Genomic DNA, 11,832 nt, shown 5'->3' on the forward strand with positions numbered 1-11,832 from the left:
AGGTTCAAATACTCTAGACTTAGTCTGTGCAACTCTTGTTTTTCCATATCTCTGAAGTAGAACAAAGCTATCCAGAGTCAATAACAGGGACAGAAGAAGCTCTTGGTGTAATAGCAACATGATGGTTCAACAAGTCTGCAAGAGGAGACATTATGAGTTTCTTTGAACTGGCAACATTTTCCTTTGGTTGTTGGGATATAGAAGCCTTATAATTAGTGCATGTAGGGAAATGGGAGAGGTGGATCAGTCAGTTGAGGCTGGAGGAGGACTTGGGGAGGAGAGTCTTCATTGGGTTCCTGCTAACATTTCCCAGATTCATGTTACAGCTAAGAGATGCCTAAGCAAACTCCTCTGCCTCTCAAACTCAAGTCAGTGGAAGAACAATATAAACTGTGATGTTGGGGCCATGGATGAAAATTTCGGAAGATGGAGAAGTGCAGGCAAACTAATCATGTACATGGAAGTGTTTGAATGGTAACCTGGAAGCCAAGGTAAGGGTAAGTTTCTTGGAGGAAGAAGCAGTCAAGAGTGTCACAAGCTGTGAAAGTGAAGAGCATAAGCCCCAAGAAAACCCCACTGATCTGACACGTGTCATTGTGTCACCAAGGAGATTCCAGTGAGGTAGTGCTGGTGGGTGTTGGACTGCACTGGGTTACTAGGAAGGGGAAGCTTCTCCTTCAAGAAGTAGAGGGGGTAACTTGTGAATGTTTGAATGTTTTACATTCCATAAGGAAGGATCCCAGGATACTTAAGGATACCAGAAATTTCAAATGCCCTGCCCTCCAAAAGATTGGAGAGTTTGTCTTACTAGACTGATTGTCTTAAGGGTTTAGTCCTGCACTACTGTTGTAACTGAATTTTCCAGATTTCCTTCTTTGAGATAGAAATTGTTAAGTATGACCTGCCTGTCTACCAGCCTCCAGTGATTCACTGTCCATACTTGCCCCCCACCTCCAATATGTGACTGAGCCCCTTTTGTCAAGCTGTCAAAAAATTTTTTTTCCTGTCTTGGTAACATTCCATGTAACCTTCAAGAATTTCAGAGGGCACTTAACCATTTGTCTGGGTTCTTGACAAAAGTTCTGGAAAATGCTCCAGATAACACAGACTACCCAAGAAAACTTGGGAAATTCTTTCCTTAGAAATAGGGACAGAATACAGACAGATCTGACGCCTTCTACCAAATTTTGGGTCAACCAAGTAGGTCCAATGTTTGCCAGGTTCTTGTAGGTCCTACTGGTCCTTGGACTTTGGTGGTATCACATAACTTCCTAAGGCAAAATAACAATAGTCTCTTTTCATTGTCATGAGATTTCCTTCATGCTTGTCCTCCGTAGGACTACCATTTGCAAAAGGTCAAGGCAGCCTTCCTAGAAGGAATTTATCATTCAGAACAACAAAGTTTCTAAAGAATCCAAATCCATTGAATAGTGGCTTTTGGTCAAAAGAAAAGCAAAGGTACTAGTAATGATTTTAGGCCCAAGGGCAAAATCATAGTCTAGAGCAAATACCTTGATGACATCCCATAGGCCAGGTTATTCACAACCTCAGCTCAGAAACACTCAAAGCTACATTGAATCCAGTATTCCATTAATAACCCTACCCAAAGCCCAGCCCAGACTAACTTGAAAATCGATTTAATCCAGTACCTCCCTTGAAATACTGTTGACACAGCTACAACCCAACTCTGATCAATTCAGAGCCCTGAAAAAAAATGAGCTAATTTCATATTTTAGTTAATGTCGGCCCAGGGACAGATCCTGTTTAATCTAGTTTACAGTGAAGCTCAGCTAAGCCTGCAAACCATCATAATCCTTCCTAAATCACACCCAAGCCCAGCATGAAGTTTAATCACCAATCCACTCTTAGCCCAATCCAGCTAGAGTCTAGCCAAAACTCAAAGCCTAACACAGCAAGCACAGCAAGGAAGACACATTCCTATAAGGTCTTAACCAAGAGAATAATCCATAATTCATGCCAGCATATCCTGAAAAGAATCTGTCCCAGATCTCTCATAAGGGCTCAAAACCTTGCTGAACAAAATCTTCATTTCATCTAGATCAGAGATCAGGCCAATCCAACCCAGAACCCAGAAGAGAGATAAAATGGACCAGTATAGTCCAGGGTCTTGACAAGCCCAGAGCTTACAAATGCCCAATGGAAGACTATATCAGACAACGTAAAGCCAGCAAAAACCCAAGCACAAGACCAAGTAAAGCCTTTTTCTGTCCAGTTCTGCTCAGCCCTGGCATATTTAAGCATATTCAAGACCAGGGTCTTATTCAGAGAACCCAGACCAATTTATAACTGAAGATACCAGACGAAATCTACCTAGGCCTGTCAAGCCCATAGCTCCTTTGACACTTTTACTATGTGTCCAAGTCCCAAGCCAGAGAAACCCGTAGCTCTCAAAGTGTGTGAACATGATAAGAATATTTGGAAGGGGTACCATGAAGGTGAGGGCAAAGAGGTTTACTCACTCTGTAATAACCAATGGAGCTTTTTCAAGATACCTATATCTGTAGAATATCAGAAAGAGATGCGGGGGTTTCAGGGACACATACAATTTCACAGACCACACAGTCTTACAGCGGCCAATTTCTTTTCGCTCTTGCCTCACATGTTCATCTCTGATTAGATTTATTGTAGAATTAACGGTAATTCCCATAAACTGTTTTGAGTATTAGTCAGGACAGCACACTAATAGCATAATTGCACACAGGCTATCTGGGGCAAAGCCATTACTAACCAGGTGACATTACTAACAAGATATATGACTTGTCCATAACACAGCTTCCCATCTGCAAAATGGGGTTACAAATATTACCTACTTCATTGAGTTGTGTGGTTTCAATGAGATTATGTGTGTCATGGGTAGCCCTCAGGAAACACACAATAAATGTTGGCTTTTATTGTTATTGTGGGATTCTGGGGAATTGCTTGTGAATTTCTTCTAGAGATGAGAAGAATAAATTTCGAAGAACCACTTTCAGAGTGTTTGATTTTTCTACCACCAGTGAAACAAAGCTGTTTCTGTACCATGGGCATTCACATTATGAACTCTGAGAAATGCAAAGGTGAAGATTCTAGCTCATCCAGGAACTACTGGGATTTGAAGATTTCCTAGGATACATGCAGAAAACAAACAGAAAACATACTTTGGAGCTATCAAAAATCTATTGGCAGCAATACTGTTTCTGCTAGCCAAGAATGCTAGATAGCTAAACTCTAAAGAAATGTCTGAGAAAATGGTTATAATCAGTGATGCTTTTTCTTCTGAGGCTGGTTTTTAGATCTAATGTTATAATAATTGAAACTTCTTTCTGATACTATTTTTTTTTTTTAAGATCTAACAATCCCTAGAAAAGAACCTTCCTTATTTTTCCTCATTAACTCATTCATTCATTCAAAAATAGTTTTTGGGTATCTACTATAGGGCAGGCCCTGTGCCTACACTGAAGATACAAAGATGAATAAAACATGGACCTTGCATAATTTACTTGGGAGACACAAATGCATAAATAGGTATTGATACAATCTGGTTAACCTCTCTTCTAGAGGAAACTTAACATGTCCCTTCTACCCCACCATGCCAATTCTAAGGAGAACTAGGTCTAAAGTAATGGAATCTTCAGAGATGTACTGTTGAACTACAACTCTTTGAGTTGTCCCAGGATGTGAATGAGTTAAGACATGACAAATGTTTCTTCCTGCTGGTAATGAGATACTCCTTCCTTAAGTAGATCCAAAAGTGATCAGGGAGGATTCCATGACAAAGAGACCAAGGTCTGGGCTGCTTAAGGAATACCCAGGATCCTTGTTCCTATTCATGATCCATCACAGATCATCAGGGTACAGAGGGCTTGGGGCAGAGCTGTAACTAGTAACTTTGCATTTACCTCATGAGTTTGCCTCTGAGCATTGACTCCTTAAGGAAAAGCTTGGGAAACCTGGGTTAACTTTCTGGCATAGGTTTTCAGGCTCAACTGAATGTGTGTCCAAGATAGATGTTTAAGAAGTAGGCTCATTCTGGAACCTCTAACATAAAAACATTTGCCCTTACTGTGGCCAAAGTAAGAGTGGAGAGGTCCTATGTCATTCATTGTGAGAGGGCCTCTCTGCCCCATGGAATCAGGACTGATTCCTGAATCTAGATAAAACTCCTTTCAAAATAAGTTGAGCTCAAGACATGGATGGTACTGCTCCCCAGGTTTGTTTTCTTTTCAATCATATTTGTCATCAAAGATTGAGGACTGACCTGCTCTGAAATCTTAATCATGGTCATAAATTTAGACACTTAAAATGTGAGTTTAAGTCAAAAAAGATAGTGAGGTCAATCAATAAACACATAAAATGACTAAGAGCCCCTACAGCATAGAATTATCACCTTCAGTTGAAATGGAGGAAAAATCCAATGTAATTGTTACAAATCTAAGAGCTAACGAGGAAGAAATAAAGCTCATTCCCAGAATACTGTCCTCTAGAAATCAGATTTGCTCAGAGGCAGAAGGAAATCAGGTGGCAGATAAGAAAACTTTACAAGTTGGTGTCTCAAAAACAGAAACTATAAAATTGAAGTATGGAGGGAGTTCATCATAAACTTAATAAGTAATGAGATCAGTTTAAAATGCTGTTCTTAATCATGTGGTTAATCTAGGAACTGTGGGGAAAGAGGGGAAAAAAAAAAAGGAAAGGAAAACATCCAAATCTGGCAAACTGTATGCATATATAGTAGCATTTTTGGAATACCTTTTCCACACTTTGATAGTTCCCCATAAATCAGGTTCTCCTAGCATAAAATTAAAACAACAATAACCATATTTTTTAGTCTTCATCACTGCTATAGTTCAGATATATGTTGAATTGTCCTACTGTGTATCTTTATTAGGGTTACTTCCTCCCTCTCTGAGAAAGTTTTCTCAAACTCTCAAAGTTTTCAATATTTCCTCCTTCACTCTTAATTGATACTGCTGCTTCATTTTTATTTGGAAAATTAGAATCCAAAAGAAGCTTATATATGTAATTCTTACATGCAGGAATGATGCCCGTGCTGAAGACCTTTGAAGCCATGAGTGTGTAAGTGGAAGTTATGAGTGTGCTTGCACACCACCCTGGGCTAGTGAAGAGAATGATAAGAAATGAGGGTCAACAGCAATTGCACTACTAGGCATTTATCTAGAGGATACAAACATAGTGATTTGAAGGGGCAGCTGCACCCCAATGTTTATAGCAGCAATGTCCACAATAGCCAAAATATGGAAAGAGCTGAGATGTCCATCGACAGATGAATGGATAAAGAAGATGTGGTATATATCTACAAGGGAATATTACTCAGCCATCAAAAAAATGAAATCTTACCATTTGCAACGATGTGGATGGAACTAGTGGGTATTATGCTAAGTGAAATAAGTTACTCAGAGGAAGACAAATACCATATGATTTCACTCATCTGTGGAATTTAAGATACAAAAGAGATGAGCACAGGGGAAGGGAGGGAAAAATAAAACAAGACAAAATCAGAGAGGGAGACAAACCATAAGAGACTCTTAACTATAGGAAACAAACTGAGGATTGCTGGAGGGGTGGTGGGTGGGAGGATAGGGTAACTGGGTGATGGGAATTAAGGAGGGCACTTCATGTAATGAGCGCTGGGTATTATATGCAACTGATGAATCTCTCTTTCTATATATATATATATCCTGTTGGTTCTATTTCTCTGGAGAACCCTGACTATACACCAACTCAAGATAAAGACAAAGAGAATTCTTAGGATGACAGCAAAGGGACATCCCATGATGATGGTGGTGCAGATGGTTTAGGGTGCTGCCAATCCAGATAGGAGGAGAACAAAGATCTCCTAAGAGTATACTGCCAAAGGGGAAGAAGGAAATCAGTAGCTACCTTGTTGTAATTGACACAGGGGAGCTAAATCTCACCTCTGAAATAGAAAGTCAATGGAGAATGTTTGAGATTTATGAATCAAAATAGATTCAGTGTGTGCATATCATTTGGAAACATGGCAATGTGTAAATGGTGGAATTAGCTAAATTGTTGAAAGGGCATGGGGACTGGGAGCCATGGAGGTTGGTGGGGCAAAAAACAGGGACATTACTATATGACTTTTAGACAATTTGATTTTTAAATGATGTGCTTTTATTATTTTGAGTAAAAACTAAAAATATTTTTTTAAATGGGATGCTTCAGATTTTGCTAAAGATTCTGTAAGTCTGTTTGATTCTATTGGACTATTAGCATGGTGTGATGTCACGTTTTCTTTGAAAGTAACAATCATATGGACTAGATATCCATACACTGAGATATTTATAAAATAAAGTTGAAAAAAATTGAAAAAGTTGAAAAATAGAGCACAGAGCAATTTCTAAACATAAAAGCAACAAAAACCATATACACATGTATATCTCATGTATATATAGTAGAAGCAACATAAAACATTAAAAAGCAACATAAAAACCATATATATACATACATATTATAGATATCCATAGTATATATGACTATGTATATGATTTTTAGTGTTGCCCTCGATATTTAGAAATTACTGTTTATTTTATATATGTAAATAAGTAAGTACACACACAGAAAAACACACCCAGTTGTAATTAAAATGGAAAATAATGCCTAACATTAGAATGATTTCAAAAGTTAAAAAATTTTGGATCATTATCAAAATGGTATATTACATGGCTGTTAAAAATAAAATACATGAAGACTGTGACACATGAGAAAGTGTTCATGGTGCATTATTACATGAAACATTGAGAACGTATGTAGGTTATGATGGCAAGTAGGAAAAATACTCATGTGGATAAGAGTGCAAAAGTGAATTTTACAAATCAAATAGTTCAGGAAACAAAAAGTCAATTGAAGGAGAGATGGTGGATGTAGTTAGTGGCAAGTTAGCTGTGAAGCTGTAAAGGGATAGTAGCTGGGCTAAGGAAGGTGGAGGTGAGAGAGAAACTCGCCCACCTGCAAGGCTGAAGGAGGTTTTGTGTTTGCTTGTTTGTATGATTCTTTATTTTAAGTTGGGAGATTGCTTTGGTTGGCATTCAGGACCGAGGAAGGAACAAGGGAATGTAGAAGCTGATAGTCTGGGAGGGAGGAGAGTGAGGGAGAGAAAGAGAGAGGGAGGGAGATGGGGCGAGGGAAGGAGGGAGGGAGAGCAGGAGGGAGGGAGGATGGAGGGAGGGAGAGAGGGAAGGGGGAATGAGGGAGGGAGGGGGGACTGAGGGAAGGGGGGAGAAGGAGGAAGAAGAAGGAGGAGAAAAAGGCTACCAGGGAGAGAGATGGGGAGAGAGGTGGTGCTGGCGTGAGGAGGAAGGTAGCATTCGGAGCACCGAGGGAGAGGTTAGCCTGGGCCAAGGAAATGAACTAGCACATGGCAGGAATTCTACTAGGGGGTCACCGATGCTGTATTTCATGTCATACTCACAACAACTGTGATTTTGACATTATGATCCTCATTTCATGAGTGAAAACCTGAGGCTCGGAGAGGTCAAATAACTTTCTTTAAAAATCTGTGCGCCTGTAGGCAATAGAGCTAGGATGGTTTCTCGCCTATGCTCTTTCCACCTTGTGACCTTTTGAGATGGCAGAAAGAATGCTAAGAGGGAAGTCCGTAAGAGGGTAACAAAGTCTCCAAGAAAGTCCGTAATAGGGAAGAGGAGGAATTGAAGGAGTTTTGAAAGATTAAGTTTAAACAGGATAATCCTTTTTCTGTGATTTTCGGCCACTACTTGAGTTCCTGGGAAAAAGCTTCCTGGATTCCATTCATAGCACAGTGGTTGCCTAACAAGGCACTGAACTTCAACATTTCTTTATTCTACTGCCAGGACGTGGGTTTTTGTATTGTCACTTTACAGTCTACCTAAATGTTTTCAATCATTTAAATGACTGTGTCGTGTTTAGGTAAGTGGGTGATGAAACTTCTTTTGACTTACATAAGTTGAAGATTCTAGAATGCAAATGGGGTTGCTAGTTTCATTACTGTAAAATGACTTTTGCAGAGCAGATATACAACAAGCAGAGAAGGGAAGCATCCCTTGAAAATAAGTGCTCTAATTGCATTGGGTTTCCAAGAATGTCAATGGGTTCCTGGGAACACCCCCAGACTCTGAAAGGTGAGGCCTGTTGGAGTCTGTGACGCTGCAGATCCACAGGGGCCTTGTTAGTGCCATCCCCCACTCTGTGGGGCCCAATATGCCTGCGCATCAGCCTGTGCCTCTCAGAGCTTGTATAAAACAAGAGAGGTCAATGCAGACTTCTGAGAAATCAGATTTTCAGAGTGCTTCTTGAATATAGCAGTATGTTTGGGGTCAAAGACTGTTTACTAGTTGAAAGCCTTAAGAGTCAATTCAGGCCATCCGAGGCCAGGTCTTCCTGTAGGAGGAGTGGCAGGGAAATGCACATGCTTATAGAACTTGGAATAGCTGTCCCCTTTCAGCTTCTGGGAAAGGGGCTGTGCGTGTCCACTTCTCCCTGAGTTGCTGCCGAAAGAATCCTGTTTCCTTCTCACGTTGTGGCCACCAATCTTCTCTTTGAAGGAAAATGGCAGGAGAAGGAGCTGAGCTAACACTAACACCTCTGTCAGAGGGCTTGGACAGTGCTGGTAAGAGGAGGCGGGACCAGAACCAGGAGTGGACTGTGGTGGGTCGGGGATGAAAGAGAAAATTAACAAGTGGCAGATTCTCTGTCCACCAGGCTCCTGCATGAACTTCAGTGGCCAGTGGAGATAAAAGCATTGGCCAGTGTTCTGGTCATCTACTGCTGCAAAGAAACCATTCCAAAATGTAATGACTTTAACAGAAACTGATTATCATGGCTCACAGTTCTGTGGGTTCACTAGGGCTCAGTTGGACACCTCTAATTTGGGGTCTCCCACATAGTCACAGCAAGATATCTGCTGGGCTGCAGCCGGTGAAGGGATCAACTGGGCTAGACAATCGAGATGGTCCATTCACATGACTGGCAGTTGATGCTGGCTGTCAGCTGGGAGCTTAGGTGTACATGTGTCCTCCCCAGGTGGCATGGGCTTCTTGGCGACTGGGTTCTCTGAGAGAGTGGTTTGAGAGTGAGCATCCCAAGGAACTCAGGTGGAGGTGGCAAGTCTTACAGCTGACCCTCAGAATTCTCAGAACGTTTCTCCTTCCCCTTCCTTTTCCCCTTCCCCTTTCTTTTCTTCTTCTTCTTCCTCTTCCTCTTCCTCTCCTCCTCCTCCTCCTCCTCCTTCTCCTCCTCCTCCTTCTTCTTCTTCTCCTCCTCCTCCACCTCCTCCTCCTCCTTCTCCTCCTCCTCCTCCTCCTCCTCCTCCTCCTCCTTCTTCTTCTTCTTCTTCTTCTTCTTCTTCTTCTTCTTCTTCTTCTTCTTCTTCTCCTCCTTCTCCTCCTCCTCCTCCTCCTCCTTCTTCCTCTTACCACAAAAGAAACACCTGCTTTATTAATACAACAGCAAAGGAAAGGGTTTCCACAGATCACACAGCGCCCCTGGCAAGAGCCAAAATTACACTCATCACATGTGCACACCAGAGTTCAGGGACGCACGTAGGGGTCACAGATCACACACTTGACATCACACCTTTCACACAGTCTTTGGATTGGCAAAGACAACCTTCTTGCGGCAAGAGATCAAATCCAGATGATGTTTAGCCATAGCTCTGATACAAACTGGCCACCGACTCGGAATGTTACTTCTGATAGGTCTCTGTTGGCCAAGGGAAGTCATTTAGGCCAGCTTCACTCTGAAAGGTGAGAATTAGACTCTACTTTTTGAAGCAAGGAGAAGCATGCCTATATAGTGAGGTCAGGAATTGATGGAGGCCACATTTCAGGCATCTCCTGCAGCCTGGATAAACCTCAGTCAGAGCGTGACAGTGGTAGCCCCAGAATGTGTGTAATGAAATGAAGCAAATGGTCATTGCATGCTGACTATGCAACAACACCTTTGCATACATTATTACATTTAATATTTTCAATAACCCTAAGAAGTAGTGTGGCAGATTGATTTTTCAGCTCCAATTCTTCATTGTTCCCTGGATCCATGCTCTTTGCAATGTAACTTTCCAGTGCCTCTCACATGAGACATGCACAAGGGGATTATTTCCCTGTACTTTTGGTTTGTACTTCCTTGACTTTTGGCTTGGCCGTACGACTTACTTTGGCCCATGGAAAGATAATAGATGTCATGCAAACAAGGGTTTGAAACATGCTTGTATTGTTTCAGAGAGTATGGTTGGCTATGCTCCCTGGCACTTTTGTCTTCACATTGAGAAGAACTTCTCCCAGGGTGGTGCTGCCTCTTCCACCTGGAGCTCAGAACAAGACACGTGGAACAGACTGTAGAGCCAGCTGGATTCAGAACTCGAGGCAGAGCTGTTCAGCCAAGCCTAGCCTAGGTCAGCCAATTCCCAGCTAGCTGACCATAGATGGGTGAAAGTAAATGCTTATTATTGTATGCTGCTGAGATTCTGTGGTTGTTTGTCATTGTTGAGTAATACAGTGGGCATTATTAGCTTCATTTCCCGCACTGAAGCCCTGAGCAGTTTTTAAATCAAGCTAGACTTAATACAGCACCCCACACTGTCTGCTACACGTGTACTACAGGAGATGGGCTAAGGTGGTGTGATCAAGCTCCTACTCTGCCCTGGTGGGCATGGGGTGAGGAGCTGGAGGAGAGTATTTTCTAGGGATCTAAGTGGGAAGGCTCCTCTCTATATTGCTTCCCTAGGAAGTTCTCAGAGATTGCTGAGCATTTTTATCTTGGGGTGTGTGTGATTTGGCAGAGGCAGGGGGGTTGCTGCTGTACTGAGTCTCATTGTTTCCTGAGGAATTTCCACTGAAGTGATGAACAGCTGAAGAGAGGGCCTGTCTACAGAGCTCAAGCATGAAAGACAGCATTGTTGATTTGACTGCCTTGTGCAGTTAACTAAAAGACTCAGAAGACCCTGGGAGGGCATTGGTCTCATAAAGAATAACTCTGTGTGTGTGTTTGGGACTTTATACCCTATAGAGCTCTAACATTTGATACTCTACGCAATGAGAATAAACAGAGGAGTTGGCATTCATTTAAGACTTGGCTTTTGATATTTATACAGATTAAAGCTCTCTTTTCTATATCCCATGCTTGCTCTCTCAACGAATGATGTTATGTGACTAAATGTGTGAGAGAAATCTCTTTACCTGGCTCTGAATGAGTCCCTTTACCTCATGAAGACTCAGTTTCCACCTGGGCAGCATGAAGCTTGCCCTAACGACCTAACACCGTGAAGGGCAAATGAGAGCCTAGATGAAGAAACACAACCTTCATCAAATTGCCAGTAGATGAGCAAATCTGTATATTTCTGGATTAAATATTATTAATGGGTATCAAGAACCCAGAAGGATGAATTTTTATTTTATTTATTTTATTATTATTTTTTAAAGATTTTATTTATTTATTTGAGAGAGAGAGAGAGCATGAGAGGGGGGAGGGTCAGAGGGAGAAGCAGACTCCCTGCTGAACAGGGAGTCCGATGTGGGACTTGATCCTGGGACTCCAGGATCATGACCTGAGCTGAAGGTAGTCGCTTAACCAACTTAACCACCCAGGCCCAAGGATGAATTTTTAATTGTCTCATTTTTGCACTAAAAAATAATTTTTAAAAATGTATGTGGGGCTTGCCTCTGTCATTATCTGGCTACAGTCTGGTCTGTTCAGGTGAATGCTAATATGCTCACTGTCCACTGAAGCCAGTTAAGATCTGCAGAGAGATGTCAGCAACTCCAAAGATCGTCCTTCCCATCTCTCAGCTACAGAGTCACCATAGCCTGGTCATAGGTG

The sequence above is a fragment of the Neomonachus schauinslandi genome, chromosome 10, assembly GCF_002201575.2.
Source record: "Neomonachus schauinslandi chromosome 10, ASM220157v2, whole genome shotgun sequence".
NCBI lineage: Eukaryota > Metazoa > Chordata > Mammalia > Carnivora > Phocidae > Neomonachus > Neomonachus schauinslandi.